The sequence below is a fragment of the Ambystoma mexicanum genome, chromosome 10, assembly GCF_040938575.1.
Source record: "Ambystoma mexicanum isolate Mex_15411 chromosome 10, UKY_AmexF1_1, whole genome shotgun sequence".
Classification (NCBI taxonomy): domain Eukaryota; kingdom Metazoa; phylum Chordata; class Amphibia; order Caudata; family Ambystomatidae; genus Ambystoma; species Ambystoma mexicanum.
Genome location: NC_090932.1, coordinates 1,403,904,273 through 1,403,923,917, shown reverse-complemented (window position 1 = coordinate 1,403,923,917; position 19,645 = coordinate 1,403,904,273). Strand labels below are relative to the sequence as shown.

General features: G+C 45.3%; 1 protein-coding gene across 1 annotated transcript in view; it reads left to right on the top strand.

Annotated features, from left to right (window-relative positions):
- ACACB (acetyl-CoA carboxylase beta) overlaps positions 1-19,645 on the top strand; it is a 3,851,763-nt gene that overhangs the window by 2,690,271 nt on the left and 1,141,847 nt on the right. The gene's annotated exons all lie outside the window — the stretch shown is intronic.

The window sequence follows — 19,645 nt, the reverse complement described above, 5'->3', positions numbered from 1 at the left end:
AGCAGCACTTGTGACTGGCAGGTGCAGTAAGCAGCACACCTGAGCGTGTGCTTGTTAGCCAGCTTTAAAAGCCTCAGTTTGCTTGAGTCCAGCGCTGGTCATTCATGCATTGATCCCATTTGTCACTGGTCCCTTGTTCCTGGTTCTTAGCTTAGTGTCTAGTTTCTATCTTCTTGTTCACTTTTCCCTGGATTGCGAATTTAGTGTGCTTCCTGGATTCCCTTTTTGTCTTCCTCTGTTTTGCATTCAGCACTTCATAGTGCTTTCCTTTTTATGTGCAACCCAGTTTGTCTGTGTTATTTATTCCTTTGACCTTTCCCTATTCAGCACTGAAACCTTGATTCTTTAGTCACTCCTCATTTATAGATTTAGTATTTTGTTCCAATCTGCCTTTCCCTCACTGGGTGGGGAGGCGACGGTTTTGCCCTTGTAATTTCGTTTCTCCCTGCTCCTGTACATTTACTTTGTCTTGAAGTCTGTTCCAGATTTTCCCTTGCACCTTTGTTCCCTATTGGTTGCTAGGTGTGGTATGCTGTTGTAGCCAGCTCCTGTGTGTATTCTTATGTTTTACCTCACTAGTTATCACTACTCCTACTTGTCAGGATTCTGATGTATTTAGTTATCCTCCCTTTGCTGTAATAGCCTTTCTGGGTGTCTGTTTGATCAACAGGGTTCACAGGCTTCGCTGACATTTCAGGTGGTATTTCTCATCCTTGTGAGTTTTGTCTTTAAGTCACCTTATACAATACCATCAAGGGTGTTGGCTCACAGATCCTGTCCTTGCTTGTCCTGTATGTGGGCTTAGCGCTTACAGTACCTGTAACAGCAATGGTGGGTGAGGAACTTGACGACTTTCTTTGTAATCATAAGGAGCTTCTAAGTGCTTACCCCACATCCCTTTTTATACATTTGTATTCTTATCACGCTCTACTTGCACATCATGGAGTTTAGTGTACATGTGTCTTGGTTCCTGAGTGTATGTTGTTTGACTCACAGTTATTTACTATGTGATCTTGTGCACATTTTCCTCGCCATATTCACTGCCTTTGTCCTCTCATGACAGGTCAGCACCCTCCCCCCTCTGTGTTCGTTGACGGGGTTGCCGGCTCCCTGGACGTTGACCCTGTTTGGGCCCGGTGCCCACGGACAATTAGTGGCTCCTGCCTCTGCATATGACAGTAGCCTTGATAGGTGGGGAGGCTCCGGGGAGTTGCAGTAGGGGTTGCTGGACAGTGGGGCAACCGTTTTCTCAGACAATTGAACTTGGGCTGGTGGCTCATCGTGCACAGATCTCGTTCACAAAGAGGGGAGGTGGCGGTTTGTCGTTGTCTGGTTGCACTGACCCACCTGAGTGAACTATCAGTTTACATTTTGGGGGGCTGCGTGTGTGTGAGATGTTTTATTTATTTATTTTATTGGGTTTTTATAAAGGACCTATACAGCAAATTGTGTTTCAAGGCTCCACAAGACAAAACAGGAATGAAAATAACAATACCGGTCCTACTAGGTCTTGTGTCATACGGATTGTGCAAGTGCAGTAACAAGAAGTGCAAGGGAGAGGGGAGAAGAGTGCGGGTAGCGGTTGGCGCACAGTGAGATAATGATAGGGTGGTAAGGGAAAGTGAAGTGCAGGGGAGAGTGGAGAGCGTTCAAGTGGTGGAGAGGGAGGAGAAGGGGGAGAAGAAGGCCTCTGGGGCTTGGCAAGTGCAAAGGGGAGGCCAGGTGGATAAGTGCCAGGGAGTGCAGTGAGTGAAGTCCACATGCTAAGAGCGAAGGTGGGGGTGGACTGGGCGAGGAGGGCCTGGTGCGCTGTAGGACTCCGAAGGAACCAGGCAGCCAGTAAACTGAGGCAGAGCGAGGCATTAGCAGGGGAGGAGGGAGAGAGAAGGAAGAAGAGGAATTGAGGGTCTTGAGGAACTTCCGGAACTTAAGGAGATCTGATTGAAGCCTGAGAGAGGCAGGGAGGCCCATTCTAGAGGGAGGCTACAGCAGAAGCGGGAGATCTACCCCACACTCTCCTGGAGCCAAAGGGCTCTAACAGGGAGGTACTTGGGGAAAGAGAGTTGGATGTAGCGGGGACCCTGGCCCCAGAAGGCCTTGTGGCTGATGCAGAGGGTCTTGAACTTGATCCTCGCATCAACCGAGAGCCAGTAGAGCGATTGTAGGGCTGGAGAGATGCGGTTGCTGGGTGTGAGGCCAAGCACAAGTCTTGCAGTCCTATTCTGGATTAGTCGAAGGGGGTGAAGGGAGTATAAAGGCAGATTGAGGAAGAGGTTGTTGCAGTAGGCCAGCCTAGAGAGGACCAGAGCTCTCGAGGCATTGAGTTTCTGGGGTAAGGTGAGTAAAGGGAGAATGCCTTTTGAGGAGGTGCAGCTGAAAGTGGGCCTTCTTGGCAACGTTTGTGATGTGAGGAGAGAAGGGGAGAGAGAAGTCGAAGATGAGACCAAGGTTTTTTGAATCACAAGAGGGGGGGTGGACACATGGCGGGCAGCCAGAGGGATGGAGGCAGCTGGGGTCCCAATTAGAAGGATATCAGTCGTACTGGCATTAAGGCAGAGATTGTTAGCAGTGCACCCTGACTGGATATTAGTCAGACAGTCTGTAATGAGAGAGGCAGAAGAGGCGGCAGTGGAGTGAATCTTGAAGGAGTGCTGCGTGTCGTCTACATTACACTGGAAATGGGGAGAGAAGGCTGAGGTCAAGTGGGCCGGAGGGGCAAGGTAGATGAAAAGCCACGCTGAGAAGATAGATCCCTGAAGGACACCACAGGTGTAGAGCATGATGGAGGAGAGAAAAGGGCCCAGTTATGGTTTATTTTATTTGTATCGTGCTCATACACAAGTGTTTCAGAGCGCGACAAGGCAAATGAGGGGAACAAGGGAACACAAAACAACAATCTTACTAGGCCCAGTGACATTGAGAATGTGCAAGTGCAGGGTGGAGGGAAGGAGGGAAAGTGCAAGGGAGAGGGGAGAAGTGGAAAGTGCTGAGCAAGGGGTACAACAATAGAAAAAGGTAGTGCAGCCAGCAAGGTGGCAAGTGCAGGTTTTGAGCGCAGACAAGGGGTGCCTGGTAAGGGGACTGTAGGGTAACAAATACAGACCCAAGTTCAAGGGTTCCCAGGGGCAGTGCGGATGAGTGGCTGGGTGGGCATGGACCTGGACCTGGGCCCAAAAGCAGTGGGTAAACCAGGTGCACTGTGCCAAAGCAGACAGATCAGCAGAGGACAGGGAGAGCAAAGGCAAAAGCAAAAAGGAAGGTCTTGAGGTGCTTCTGGAACCAGAGATGGTTCTCCTCAAGTTTCAGAGTGGCAGGCAGGCTGTTCCAGAGGGAGGCTCCTGCTGAGGAAAGAGATCTGCCACCAACTCGTTGCTTGGAGAACACTCCCTTTGATGGCAGGATTTATAGATATTTCGAAGCCATCCATAACCGGGGGTTTTCCTCAGCCAGGTCTCTTGTAAGCAGATCAAGTCATAGTCCCCCAGGTTTATGTCGCAAGGTTTTGTCAAGTGGAGAAACCCTCAGGTATTCCATGAAGCTAGTTTTAAATTGCTCGGTGGAGGAATTGAGATGGTTTTGGTCAGTCCCCAAAGTTGCCGTTTAATGGTACGATTGGGTAGCTAGAGGTTGTTTTGGGCCGATAATGCGCGTGAGAGCCAAGACCAGTCTGTTAAGGCCAGGCCAGACTTCCTAGGAGATGATATCAAGTCTACACAGTTCACTTATCAAGAGTTAGATTCTGGTTGAAAACTAACGTTTAACTTTAAAGCCGGACCGGACGGAGCTCTTCCCACTCCCAGTGGGTCCTCATAGTTAAATGTTGGAGTCGGGCGGGCTGTTATGTCCTTTATTTGGAGTCGGCGTGCGTTACTGTTGTCCTTGTTTCATCCTGCCACAGGTTTCGGGCAGTTTGAAAAGTCATTGTCCAAAGGATTTTCGGCCGTCACTCTGCCCCCACCCAATGGGTCCTCATAATTAGATGGTAGGGTTGAGCATGCTGTTGTGTCCTCTTTTCGGAGTTGACGTGCGTTGCTGTGATCATTGTTATTCCTCCCTGTCTCCAGATTCGTACAGTTTTCGAAGGTCATCATCCAATAAATGTTCAGCCGTCAATTCAAACCCCCGAATTAGCAGGCTCTCAGATGCATCCAGTAGCATATTTTTGACGACTGGCGACCTGATGTGGAGAAACACCACATCCAGGCGCCTTTCGTCACAAAATTCGATCAATTGCAGGTCAGAGGAGCGTAGCTGTCTCAAGTTAGGGATAGAATGGAAGAGGTCCAGGACTGTTGTTTGCTTGAGAGTAATCGGGTCGTTACAGTCCAGCACTCTCTCCAATTTGATGGTGCGAGATTGGGCGATTTTGTGCCCCGACCTTTCTAGAGTCCGGCTGTGACAGCTCCGTATGGGCTCAATGGATCGAGAGACCGCCAACTTTCTTGAGCATTCTTTATTAGGCGTCTTGACCTTTAGGCTGAAAGACTGGCACTACACCACGCATTTGGTTCGCAGGAGTAACGAACTGTACGTTGTCTTTTACTTGTCATCTTTTCTCAGCCATAGTCAAGAATAGTGGCAAGACCGGAGAGAGGCCTCCTATATCTCTACTGTGTTTGCATTTGCTTTGGATTCAGTGGCCGTGGTCACTCCCACCCTAATTGGTGGCTAGTTTGTTGTAGAAGCATCCAGAGAATAAGTAGAGAGATCTAGCAAGGTTTCTGAGATTGGGTTTAGGGGCTCAGTCAGAAGCTGAGCCTTTACGGTAGGAGTCCTGGCGTGAATAGGTGGTTTGCCTGAACCTGTGTTGACGCGACTTCTCGGCTTAGAAGCTGTCTTTCTTGGGGTGGGTTTCGGTGCTACCATCAAGATACTCAGATTGGCTTTTTTACTTTGTTGTGGGACATCAGTGCTGAGTTTAAGGCCCAAAAAGCTTTACTTCATTAAAGGTTGAGAAAGCCAAGTTGCCCGAAACGCCTTGTTAGGCAGAATCATGTGCAGTACCCTTTGGGAGCACTACACACAATTAAGACTACAAGTGCAAGTACAATTTCACCTTTGGTACAAGCCTGTACTACACAGTAAAGTGGTAGCGATGGCTTAGCAGCCAGACTTATCTCAAGAGTAAAGTGAGCAGTATCAAGGGTTACACCAGGGACAACAATTACAGTGATTAAAACTAACACTAACTCAAGGTTTCTTGGTAAAGGAATATACATTTATTTACTCAGTCAGTTAGAAAATAGTTCACTATCATAAAGCAGCAGAAAGTCCGTCTTAATATAAAACAACACCCAATCAATTCGGACAAGTTAAGCTCAAAATGAAGTTTGAGCAAAATGGCACTGCAGCAATTTAAAAGGGAGGAAAGACAAGGTTATACGAAAATCAATAGCACCAACAAGTTATAGGCAGGGCAATCTAGAAAAGGCTACTACAACTGGAATTCAAGTCAGTAGGCCTGGGCCAATGTTAATGGTTCAGAGTCTTTGCAGAGGATCACACAGTTGGACGGAAGAAAAGTTATACGAAAAGGAAGAGAAGAATAAGCTTTCGCAGAGGCAAAAGATTTCAAACACTTTCACCACAGCCGGACCGAGAGAACGGCCACATTTTGCACAGTACCTTAAAGATGAAGAAGGCTCTAGCGGAGGCAGTTGTTCCTGGCAGTTCCTGCAGTCTCGCTGTTCCGGGAGCTTCAGTCGAGGTGACAAGAAGGACGACGTCTGGAGGTTCCTGCACTGCCCAGGGAAGAGGCCTGCAGCAGAGCAAAGTGACAAATAAAAGGTGCGTGCCTTAAAAGCATGAATGGACTCTCTCCCACTGGCTATCTGGCTTCCTGCAGCACGGCACAGCAAATTCGACCAGTCTAGAGAGGAGGTCCAGGGACTTTGTGAGCTGGTTGGTCCCACCAGGCTCAAGGGAAGAAGTCTCCTAGAAGGTCTTCTCTGTCGTTTGACGTTTCAGGCAATTCGGACCTGCAGCAGGGCTTCACTGGGGTTTCCAGTTGTTGCAGCAGTCTCCTTCCTTCAGCTTCCTTCGGTTCTCTCGTTCCAGTGGCGACTCTTTCTTCCACTCTCAGAGGCCTGCCTTTTAAGCAGTTTTCCCCCATTCACACCAGCATAGCTGTCAATCACTCAGCAGGGTGGCTGTCCTGGCGGGACAGTTGCCACAGCCAATCACACAGAGTGCGACATGGGTCTCCAAGGAGACCCTGTGCAGGGAGTCTCAAACTCCTCCCTCACATCCTGTCCACCCCAGACATTCAGGCGCCTAAGGAGGGCTTCTGTGCAGAAGCCCGCCAAAGGATGGCGAACAAAGGAACCAAACCTGGTTTGGCGCGCAGAGTAAAACACTAGAAAGACCTTTACAAAAAGAAACGGCAAAGAAAACCCAAACAGAACCAAGTAAAAATAAATGGGGGCCATCGGGTTTTAGTTTGAGGCTACCACCATAGCCTCCAATGGTACCAAAGACTATTTTCATAGTCTGCGGTAAAATAAAAAGGGTAGATACCACTGCCACCAGCCAGAGAAAGGGTAACATAAAAATGTTACATGAGAATCAGACAAAAGGGGATAAGTATGAACCCCTTCAGCACTCTATTGCAAGATAGAGTGTGCTGGGTCTGCGAATTTAAAAAGACTAAAAAAATCAATGGCAACTTTACATGTTCTGGGAGACAGTAGTCAGTCCCAGAAAATGGAGTTTAAAGTGGGAAGTCTGAAAAAAGACAACCCTGTGTCACTGCACTAAAGGTGCTGTGTGACACACAGTAAAACGATGATGCCTATGGAGTTGGTGAGACTCCATATCCATGAACACAAAAAGTCAAACACACAGCAAAATACATGAAAGAGTGGGAAAAAAGGTTCACACTCTTACCAGGTAAAAAAAATCAAACCCCAGAAATCCAGCAAAGCTGCTGAGAGACTGAAAATGTAAGGGAAATTAGCCATTCTGGAGAATTCTCCCTAACGCGCCTTGCGCCTCTTCTGCTGTCAAAATATTTTGTAGTCTCTCATCGTCGCGGATACATGAGCCATTTGCCAGACTTTTGGTAGTCTTGTCTCGCTTCTGTTCAGGCTTAGAGGTACCTTGACTTTCGGGACATTCCCTTGTTAGGTCCACCGGAAAAGACACATTTGTAGCCTGGACTGACTTCAAACTGGTAGCACACTTTTTTCAGTGTGTCGTGTTGTCCTTATCGCATTGAGAGTTCTTACCTGAATTCCGTTCTTCATTAGCAGTGTCAAAGCCTTCCAGAAAAATGTGTATTGAATGAATCATGGCCAATAAGGTGGTATGGTCTTTAAGCGTATCGTTCAGTTGTTTGTATAGCTTTGTGAAGGGAACCAGGGCTATGGTGATCGTTGACATGATGGAAAATAAATCAAGTTTTTCTTTCTTGTTTGATGGAGTTGTTTGTTGGGCAGGAAATTAATCAACCTTAGTCCCAGGAACAATTTGTTGATCAGGCACTGATGTAAAAGGACTGAATCCTGCCCCCACAATTTCGTCGGGGGTTCAACCTCGTTCTCCATATGTCGGCAGGTCTTGGCCGGCTTCTAAGTCCGAGAGGGCTAATTACGGCCTTGTTGGGTTTGAAGCCATGGCTAGCCCATGTCCTGCACAGATGTACTCCTGAGCTACGTAGATCGGAGTACGCAAGCACTCCCACAACACCCCCTCGGAAGGAACACCTGTAGGAGGCAGAGGCCCGTGAGCCTGGGACTTGGCCCCCCAAGCTAATGGGATTGTCTGGATCGGGGTCTGTGGCCTGGCCCCATTATTGCCCAATATCGAGCCACCAGTTTGTCTATTCAGCCTGGGCAGCGGGGGTGGAGATAGCAGGTGGTTAGACGTGGTGGCAGGTGCAGGGAAGTTAAACGGGATGGTCAAGTTAGGGGCTGCTAAGCCCTGAGAGTCACTGGGGAACCAGCGCCAGGACTCCACACCCTCCAAAAGGTCTGTATCAGACAACTCCCTGAGGTTAGATTCTGAAGTAGATAGAATTCGTTTTTTAGTGAACATAGAGGGCACAGTTGGGCCCGAACCCAGGCCTCGTTTTGTTAGTTTGTGAAAACTGAGGGCTTTGTGTGTCGTTTTCAGGGTTGATTTCACCTTTATTTTTTTTTACCTGCCAGACGTCCTGATGGTGTATCCCTTGTGGGTGCTGTAGTCTGTTTTGGACCGGTCTTAAAGCCGGAGTTGTTGGGTGCAAGGCTAGTACTAGTCTTTGCCAAAGCACTTGTGGGATCTGTTTCATCGGAAACTTGTTCAGAGATGGCCATCCCAAGGACAAGCTCTCCCTCCTCGGCCAGGTGCAAGGGGCCATGTCTCTTGTTGTTGGTGGTTAGGGCCAACATGAGGAGAGCGGGTATTGAATTAACATCTAGTTTGTAATTTGCGGTCTCCATCGTAAAGTGCCAGGGGGGCAGCAAAAGTTGACCTATAGGTGACAGGTTGTTGTGCACTTGAGCCTCGATCAGAAAAGGTGTGCCCAAGGCACGACAAGCCGAGTTAGCCAGCTCGAAAGAGTTTCTTTCATGCCAGCGACAGCCCCAGTCCCCAGTGGGAAAACTGACAGGGGACCTCGGACCTAGAGAACCTGTCAGACGCGTGAAGTTAGGATCGTCTGTCAGCCAGTGGTTGAAAGGCCAGCCAAAGCTGACGATCTACACCTGCCAAGTGCTCCTGGGAGGTCGGGGGGGTGCACCTGCACTGGCAAGCATGGCTGTAATCCTGTCAGTATCTTAATCTTGATCTTTGGGGAATATGGATCTCAAGGTGTAAAAGAGAGGGCGGGGGGCAGCTTTCGTATCTTTTGCGTTATCTCGTAGTGTTTGAACAGATGACACTTCCACCGTCTGCTTGGTGACGGAAGGAGCTAAACTCTGCAAAGTCTGCGTTTCAGGTGAAGGAAACATTGTAACGTTCAAGGTGGTAGTACAATGTATTCCGGTGTTTGCAACTCCTTAGCAGCATGGCCTCGTCCATCAGCCACCAGACACTCAGCTACGCTTCGCTACTCGAGGTGGATAAGAGAGCGAGCGTGAGCAGGAGGAGGAGCGTCTGTGCGTGGACAATGATGAGACTCAGCGAGTCTGCGAGTTCCACAGCAAGGTCTTTAAACGTAGAAAATGAAACGCTGCAATTCACGGCTAATCAGCAGCGAGATCTGTGACACACCAGACACTTACTATCTTCCACGGAGCAATGCGATAGGATAACAGACTTTGAGGTCCTGGAGGTGGAGGGGAGGGACCATAAACCTTTGTGTCAAAATGTCCAAACGGAGGGGGGGGCCTTAACAATAAGATCAATATAGGTCAACCGCATACCACCCCACTATGTATACAGGGGACTGTCAAAAAACAAATTAAGTAGACCGATCTCGACCTGACATTAGTTAAACCCATGATATAGAAGGATATAGTCCCATTAATAAATAACTTGGTACAGACAAATATTAGGCATATAGACCTTTATAGGTTCCTTCTCGGAAGTCATGGAGACTATTCGCCCCTTTGGGTGAAAGCCAACTAAAAATCAAAAAAGTAAGGCAACTTTATGTTGCCCCTGATTGGACAGGGAATGTAGACAGCCAAAGACTGCCATGCTTAATTGTCTGAAAAGTAGACAACCTAAGGACAAATTACAACTCTGAGTACTCAGGACTGATTACAAAGAAGAAAAATGCTTTGCCCAGACAAATTGGGACGACCTGCTGGAGGCAGGATCCAAGGGGGACACTAGAACTTTCTGGAGATTAGTCAATGGCTTAGACGAGGACTGGGACAAGGGAGTGGTTACCGAAATAAGTCCGTCCGCATGGACCAACCATTTTGGGGCGTTCTACCCAGAACAAAAACATATGGAAATGCAGTTCCCTTACATGGTCTTAGGGGGTGAGGTGGATGTTACAAGCAGGCCCCTCCAATTAGAAATGAAAGTATGTAAGGCAATAATTTAACAGAAGTGGGACAAGGCTCCAGGCCCCAACCTCATTCCCACAGACCTCTTTAAGGATGAACCGTCGATATGGGGCCCCATGTTATGGCTCCTCTTTAACGCATGCCTGAGATTGAATTGGGTCCCCCCCCTCATGGCGCATGGCTATCAAACCCTATATATAAGAAGGGGGTAGGAGTGACCCATTCAGCTTTAGGCATCTTTAGGCCTATATCTTTGCTAGATGGAGTGGGAAAAAATGTTTGCCAAATCAATTCGTGTTCACCTGCAGGAATGGGCAACCCAAAATGACATAATTGATCACCTCCAGGCGGGATTCCAACCAAGAGTCAGTACATTAGATCAGGCATTAAGACTCCACCTTGTCACGCAGAATTATGCAGTATTAAAGAAGGTGAAGGTGTATTCCGCCTTCGTGGACTCGAAGACCACATTCGACTCTGTGTCAAGGATAGCCCTTTGGAAAATCTTAGCTAAAAGAAGAGAACCCTGGGGTTGCTTAAAATATTAGTACAGCTTTTCACAGAAAATAAGGCAGCTGTAAGATAGGGTCTGGGTGGTGAACTAACAGAGCTGTTTGAGGTCCAAAGAGGAGTAAGACAGGGTTGTATGTTGGCCCCCATTCTTTTCCTGATATACATGGATGATATACATATTATTTTCCTCATCCATGTATATCTTTTCCTGATATACATGGATGAGGTGGTGGGCCATGTAAGAAGGGAATGCTTAGAGAAATGTCCCCTACTGCTTTTTCCTGATGACGCATTTGTTTTGTCCATCTCCCCTAAAGGACGTAAGACCACATTGGAAGCATTCCAGGAGAAATGCACTGAGTTGTCTTTGGAAATCAATATGTCATGTCCAAGAGTAAGATCCTGATATTCCATCCGAAGTTTTGTAAGTACACTAAAATGTTGGTTCAGGTCAAGAACATCGTCCTAGAACAAGTACAGGAATGTGACTATTTGGGCATACGTTTTAATGACCATGGGAACTGGCCCTCACAAGTGAATAAAGCCACCCTTCAAATGGAGAAATATGGGCGGGGTGTAACGCAATTTTTCTATAGGCATGGGCAAGGTGCGGTCTCACCAGCAATTAAAATGAATCTATCCAGGCCAAGTCAGCGTCGAGTTATGGAGCTGAATTATGGGACATGCTGATTGTCATATTTTGGGCACAGCTTTACTGGGCCTACCCAAGTCGGCTCCAGCTAACCAAATGTATCAAGAATTGGAAATTAGCCTAATACAATGAGAGGTTTATGTTAGACCTGCTATTTTTTGGCTTAGGATCTCATCAGTCCTGGAGCTTAATACCTACCAAAAAGCAATAATCCATGTTCTTGATTTAGAGGGTGATAGATCTCTCCCGTGGGCTAGACAAGTAAAAGACTCATCAGATTTGAGGTTGATAAACTTATGGCAGCCCACATTCGATAACAGAGGGACATAAATCTACCGCTAAGAAAAAAGTAAGACAATTTATTGAAACAGAATCAGTTGCCAATTGTAGTAATTCTACAGGGGGAACCTTAAATCTGGAAAGCAAGACGGGTTGGAGTCTGAAAACATACCTTGACATGGTAAGGCCACCTAGCGCATGTAAACTGTATGTTAATTTTAGAGTCTCCAACTTGCCTCCGGCCAATGTCACTAAGAAATGTTCTATAAACGGTAATGGTGCCTGTCCCTTTTACTTATCAGTAGAAGAAACCCCGACACATTTTCGTTTTTTTGCAAAGCCTATAGTGCGCTTAGGCACAGATTTTTAATCCCATTGTTAATAACAAGTGGTATGACAACCACAGTAGATGCACTAAAGTACCTCATAACATGTGATGTGATCAAAGTGGTGTATTGTGCATCTACTTTTCTCACACACGCTTGGTGGATAAGGGCAAAAAACATCAAAGAATGCACCCTAATGGTTGGATTTTTATTTGTGAATGTATGAACTTTTTTAACAGCATTGTGTTTATTGGATATAAGTATTTTAAATTGTGCTATATTTTATGATGTGGTGATCCTTTCTTACGTCTGTATTTTGTAAAATGTGTAAGGCAAGATGACATATGTCGAATAAAAGCCTGCTAAACTGAACTGAATATATATTTCCAACTAATGACCTTCATGAATCCATTTGGCAAAATTACTTTGTACAGATGTACGCACCACCATATCATTCTATTAGCTACACAAATATGACAAACTCCAAGGTGATCTGGCATCTAAACTACACTCTAAGTGACATATTACAGGTGATCCAAAAATCCAATTCCAGTCGTGCTCCCAGCCCCCATGGCCTTGCAATGACCATGCTTGTGGGCAATCTGCACCTGTGGGCATATATATTTTTAATCTACTTTTCATATATTCTTCAAATCAAGGCACCTCTAACTTGTGGAAGATCTCTTTTCTCATGCCTATCCTCAAAAAGGAGGACAGAGAGATTCCATCTAATTATCGGCCCATTGCCCTCTTGGACACCACCAACAAAATCTTCTCGGCGCTTGTATAAACAAATTTGGAGAAATGGCTGGAGGGATCCAAAAGCAGAGACCATAATCAATCCGGGTCCTGGAAAAGCTTGGGTACCTCTGCAGATACCTTTATTTTTTCCATCCTCCAACACAAAGTTGAAATGATTGGGTGTCCAGTGTACCTGGCCTTTATAGAACTGATTTGCGCATTTAATACAGTAAATCGAGATAGATAAGCGTTGGTAAAAATTGGAAAGCTTCGGCTGTCCCACCTCTTTGAGCAATAAAGTTAAACATTTACACGTTGACTCACAGGTGCAAATCCATCTAAACCTGGCAGGTGAAATGTCCAGCCCGATCTCTACCTTTTGGGGGCTACTGGCGTCACCCTTTTTGACATTTGTATATCTGCTGTTTACCTTTGCTCGAAGTTATGGGAGCTATATGATCAAGGCCATTGTACAGCTATATACTGCTAAGGTACTGCCAACTATCATCTGTAGAGCTGAAATTGGGGCAATGAAATTAAAATCAGAACTAGGATTGCTTGAGCAATCTTGTTTGAGAAGACTCCAGTCGATTAAATATTGCTTGAATTTAACATCACTAGTATAAACGTATGGCTCGCTGTACAAATCTATTTTGGAAGTATGCGAATGCTATTAAGAGTGTATACACAATGGGGGAAGAGCTTGAACAGTAGGAACACCCCAAATACTCTACTATAGATCAAGAAAGTATTTCATGAGCTGGCATATGCATACAGCAGGGAATAGTCTATTATTGATCTTGCTACTAAAAACAATGCTGTTCCTGAAATACATTTTACAACAGAACTTAGCTCCCCCCTCAGTATACCTCACTCCTATCCCACTGCACCATCTGGTATTCCAGCTTTCAAGGAGTGGGGATAACACATGGCTGTGCCCATTCACCTCAGGAGCCTCTTTCCTTCTGGCCTGCAGTGCCTCTGTTAGCCTGGGTTTGCGCGCTGCTCTGCTGACGGCAGCAGGCAGTGATTTTGGAAGTGGAACCCATGCTCAGCTCTGTAAATGCACTATGATCCTTTCTGGGGCACAAGATTCACCTCTTTTCAGCCACTAGCTCCTAAAAAAGTCTGCAACTTAATGCTGATTAGCACCCCCTCCTATTCTAGCATTCGGGCCCATTCACAGATCTGCCAGTGCACCTGCAACAGCACAGTGCCATGAATGCGATCTTAATACTGTCGTTCTAACCAAGTCCCATTTCCTGTACTTCACAACTACGACTTTCTAAGTGTGAAGATGCTTTTGATTCATGGCTCTGACAGTGCTCAGCAAACCTGACTTGCAGTTTCTCCTGTTATTACATGCCTTTGAAATACACGGTATGTAGCTCTTTTGAGGCCCCGGTTTCATAGGCCAGATTCTAATTCTATTGTAGCAGTGATTGGGTATGTTTCACGATTCTGCATGCAGTCGTCTATTCTAGTACCAGAGCCCATTGTAACTGTACTGACAATCTACCTGACCGTTTCATGTAGCATCCAAGGCAATTCAATGACTAGTTCCACCATAGATAAATGTTCCGATTACCTGATCCCTCATTGTGCATTTTGTGTATCGTGAGGCTTCCTCTTCTCAAGATGTGATTAACAAGTGCAATTGTGTATGCCACAAGGCCCCTTGAGTCTAACGTGCACCACAGGACACACAATGTTTCTCCAAGGCTAACGCAGCACAGCTCTGAATAAATCTGCGCTAAAGCTCTGCCGACCCCATTCCAGACAAGCATGCTCAGATTTGTGAACTTAAATCCCATGTTTTTGTCAACCCATCTAAATTAAAATGCTCTGCAAAAGGACCTCAGTCCTGACCTGCACAGCGCAACTCTGTCAGTGCACATACTGTTCTTGATTAAGGGGAATACTTAGTCGAATTAAAATGCTCTGCCAGTGGACCTCAATCCTGATCTGCAAAACAAGCTCTGACAGTGCACATACTCATCTTTATTTAGGACATACTGTCACTCACTTCGCTCTCACCTTGAGCAAAGCGACTAAGGGACTGCCACTGCACCTTGGAGTCAGGAATCTGTCAATCCGATCTACAACAGCAAAAACAGGCTTGCTTTTAATGCCGCCGGCCAGGCCTCTGCTTACTCCTCTGCCTGCCAGTGCGCACCAGCTACGGTGTGTCTAAGGCTGAGTCTGCGCCTGGGCCCTGCCAGTGGCAGCCGGTACACGCTGCAAAATAATAATACGCTGGTGAGCATGACGCATCACCACATGTAACATTCATATTTCTTTTTAAAAAACATAAATTGCGGGCGTGTTGATAAATGGAGCTTTACACCTTATATATTATCACATTCTTAGCCACCATCCATGTCTGTTTCCTGGTGGTGTGGGGCTTTCTTTAATCTTACCCTCTACTTACAGCATTCTGAAAGCCAGAATGCTTGATCACAGCAAGTAGCGCATACAGGGCCAAAGCAGCGGGTGGCAATTGCACACAAACGATGCAAGCATACCCAAATTGGGGAGGAAGGACAAGGGGGAGGAAGTGCAAACAGCGCATTTAAATGCTAATCAACTTGACTCATGTCAGCCAGTGAGCCAAAGGCAGAGGCTCAGAGCAGACCGCAGCCTGCCTTAATCTGAAAAAAACTAAAAATGCTAATAAGGCATAGCATGCCAAGGCCTCTGCCTTGCTGCTGCTGGCTCTGCTCAGCTGAGAAGGGCTGGTGCCCAAAAAGAAGAGTGCCAGTGTTCAGCACCAGAAAACACCAGCACAAATTAAACACTGCTTTTCCGTGTTCACGGGCTCCGCGGCTTGTATTTGCTCCACTTCCACAAGGCGTAATTATGTCAAGGGGCTTCCCCCTGCACACCAGGTTCTCTTCCTTCTCCCCTACTCTTCCCAGATAAATGTGTCTCTTGTTAAGGAGACTGTTATAGTTGGATCTTGAATATGTTATTGTGATATATGGAATATGTTATGTGTTATATGAACAAGTGTTGCAAGTTAGTGAATCTCTCATGAGTAAACATCCCAAGAGTTTCAGGAAAGGCATTGGCAAGATAAAAAGTATTCAACACCTAATAATATTAAGAAAAGGAAGTATACCTATAGCGGCAAAACTGAGGCCAGTAACATTGGCAGTAAGAGAAAAGGTTAAGGAGGAACTCACTAAACAGTTGTCTACGGGTGTTATTGAAAGAGCAGGTGGAGTTGATTGGGTATCACCACTAGTTGTGGTGGAAAAGAGCTCCGGAGATCTAAGTTTATGCATGGATTTACGCCAACTAAATAAATGTGTGATGGTAGATCGGCACCCTTTACCAATATGGCAGAAATGCTATAAAAAATTGGGCAAGGGAGAATATTTTCCAAGTTAGACATGGCATCTGCTTACCACCAGGTGGAACTAGAGGAACGATGCCGTAAACTGACAGATTTCATATGACATGAAGGCGTTTTCCAATTCAAGCGCATGCCATTTGGTCTAGTATCTGCTTCTGCAGTCTTTCAAAAGATCATGGACAGGCTAGTGGGTCACATTGATGGTGTTTACTGTTTCCAGGATGATGTGTTAGTATGTGGGAAAAATGTGGAGGAGCATGATTGTGTATTGGATACAGTACTCAGAATATTTGAGAGGAATAGAATTGTGGTGAGAGAGGAGAAATGTAAATTTGGTGTTGAGAAGGTTGAATATTTAGGGCATGAAATAACAGCGAAGGGAGTGAGACCAAAAGAAAGCCTTGTGAATGCCATAAAAGATATTAAGAGTCCAGAAGATAAAGCCCAATTAAGGTCATTTTTGGGAATGACCGAGTTTTATCAGAAGTTTGTACAAAATTATTCCAGCAAGGTGATTGAGTTAAGAAAACTATTGAAGAAAGGCTGTGAGTTTGTTTGGAATCATAAATGTGAGGAGGAATTTGAGAATCTAAAGAAAAAATTGACTTAGCTCAGCCGTTAGGGCATTTTAATAAGACCCGCCAGAGTAAAGTCACAGTCGATGTATCCGAGATGGGGATTGGAGTAGTGATATCTGAGGTAGATGATGAAGGGAAGGAGCACATTATAGCCCATGCATCGCAAGGTATAAGAGGGGCAGAGTATCGCTACTCTGTACTGGAAAAGGAGGCGTTAGCATGTCATTGGGCCATAGAGAGATTCAGGAATTTTATTTGGGGCACATATTTTGTGCTATGTACTGACCATAAAACTTTGAAAGACATTCTGGAAAACAAAGGGTTGGACAAGATATCCAGAAGGGTTGCGGGTTGGATTACCCGCATGCAAGGTCACGAATTTCCAGTCAAGATAATACCAGCAAAAGAAAATGTATTAGCAGATTGCTTGCCAAGATTGAAGAGGGAGGAAAAATTGGAACTGAGTGTTGAGAATATGGAAATGGAAATGGTTTTTGTAAACACCAATGGGATAATATCAAAGGAGGAATGGTTGGAGGAGTCATGCAAGGATGAGAATTTGACATTGGTGAGAACATATGTGGAATCAGGTGTATGGCTCAGAAAAGCAGAATTAGAAAAAGGTACAGAACCATTTTGGGAAGTCAGGAATGAACTCAGTGTGGTGGATGGCATTTTATTCAGGTGGGAACGTGCTGGTGTCCCCAGGCTGTTGCAAAATAGAGTTGTTGACATAGCCCATATGGAACACATAGGTGTCACCAAAACAAAGGGTGTTTTAAGAAGTGACTACTGGTGGTCCGGTTTTGATAGAGATATAGAAAGAAGGCTATTAGAATGTGCCATGTACAGGAAAATCAGAAAAGGAGAACTAGCTAAACAAAAACCACTTGTGGAAGTGGATGTACCGAGTGGTGTGTGGAAAGACCTTGCTATGGATATCCTGGGTCCAGTTGATTTGGGATATGGACGTGGGAAGTTTGTAGTATTAATAGTGGACTTTTTTTCACACTGGTGTGAGTTCAGTGTGGTTAGTGACACATCCGGGGAAGCCATGGTGATGGAATTGCAACAAGTATTTGCTAGGGAGGGTGTGCCTGAAAGTGTCCTTACGGATAACGGACCACAATTCACTGGTAGATGTTTTAAAAGATATCTAAAAGAGTGTGGAATTAACCACAAAAGGACATCATTATATCATCCAGAGTCGAATGGTTGTGTAGAAAGGATGAATAGATGCATTATGGAGAGCATCCGAATGGCGAATGAAACAGGGTGCGATAAAAAAGTTGCCATTCAGGACAGGCTGTTCGGTTTACGCATGTCATCCCACTCTGTTATGGGAATGTCACCTTTCGATTTAATGAGAGGACGCAAACCCAACACAGTGGTTAGTCCGCCATGGCTGGGAAGAAGTAGGGAGAGTGAATATGTGGTGGATGGCGTGAGGAGAGAATTGAAAGGGAAGAAGGAGAAGTGGGTGGAACATGAAAATGCAAGGAGAGGAAAGAACTCTTGAGTATTAAATGTGAAGATATGGTGAGGATAAAGAAAGGAACATTAAAGAATAAGGGAGAATCCCTCTATTCTGATCCAGTGAGGGTTGTGGCTGTTTTGCCTGGTTCGATTCGGGTGGTAGGAGGACAAGTATGGAACTTGAATTGCGTTGCCCTTGTGAGGAGGATTGAATAGTAAGTGTGTGGATGAAGAAAGGAGGGAGATGTTTTATAGTTGGATCTTGAATATGTTATTGTGATATATGGCATATGTTATATGTTATATTTCCATGTATGCTTTAACCTTAGTTTTATAGCTTATCAATCCATTCGCTTCTGTGCTTCATTATTAAGTTGAAGATGGATCTATAAATATTGGTAAACTCACATGTGTGTCGTGCACAGTAACTTTGCTAGCTTTGGAATGTTTCCATGCTAGCTGATCATGTACCATTCTAATTAACTGTGATGCAGTTGTTTATGTTCATGAAATGTTCCAAGGTTGTCCGTTGCTGTTTTGATAAGTATCTGGAGGCAAGCCTGACAGCTGGAGGTCCTTCTCTAACTGTTCGTGTGCAATCCACCGTCTCCTGAAGCGTCTCACTTAACGGAGACCTCTTCATTTTCTTTCACAAATGGATTTCTTTTTGCATTGCCTTCAGCCAACAGTAAAGATGCCACATTTTTTGCATCAGGTAGTCCCGTGTATGTGGCTATGGTAGATGGCCAAAGGAGTTCCTCACAGGAACAGGAGCCCTTGTCCCCAAAGGGGGATCTCTCCCGGTGAGGTCCCTCTTGCCTTGAACCCTAGGGAGGGTCTTGCAGAGTGGGGTTGTGTCACCCCCCTAACCTTACAGGGGGTGGCTCCCCTTTGGGGAGAAGGGGCAAATAGTCGCTATTCGTCACAACATAATCTCACCTTATCTAGTAGACCTAGACTTAGAACTAAATGTGTCCACTTTAGAATGCAAAACGAGAAAAATAAAGACATTTTCTTATTTCATAGGTAAGCAAACATTAGAAGCGGTGCAGTCACTGCAATATTTGGGCACCACGATTAGACCCTGCAGTACAAAAAGAACCACAAAGGACTACCAACGTAAGATGTTGGCTTACTCGACCCAGCTTTGTAAAATTAAACCATAAATACCTAACCTTTTCCATCCTTACGTTAATAAAATATTATAAAGGTAAAGTGGTTCTTGTATTGCTTATGGAGCCAAGTCCAGTCCAGCTTGTATCCCATGGTCTACTATTGAGGGAACTATCTTGAAACATACTTTACATTTACCTAAAGGAACACCGAATGCTATAATGCGTTTTGCACTGCGTCTGCATTCTTTGAATGCATAGTCACCTGTAAGGTTTTATCGATATCTGCAAAAATTATGCCTCCACCCCCTGCAGAGTCGATCTATTCCCAATGAGTGCATGTCTAAGACTCGGATTTTGTATAAGTTAGTGTCTGATTGTATTGCTTCATTTGTCAAACTTAATTCATCTGCTTCAGACCTTATCCAGAATCATATCCGTGTGAAACAAGCTATGGAGGATGGACTGGATTTCGACCATCGAGCTATGCAAAATGTGGAAACTTTACGCATATACTGCCACCGTTGAAAAACCTCTTAACTCCCTTTATACCTATTTAAAGACATTTCCTAATAGAAAGGATCAAGCAAATTTACTAAGACTAAATCTTCTGCCTACAATGGAGATCCAGGGAGCTCGATTGAGGCTCTGAGTGAATCAACAAATAGGTAG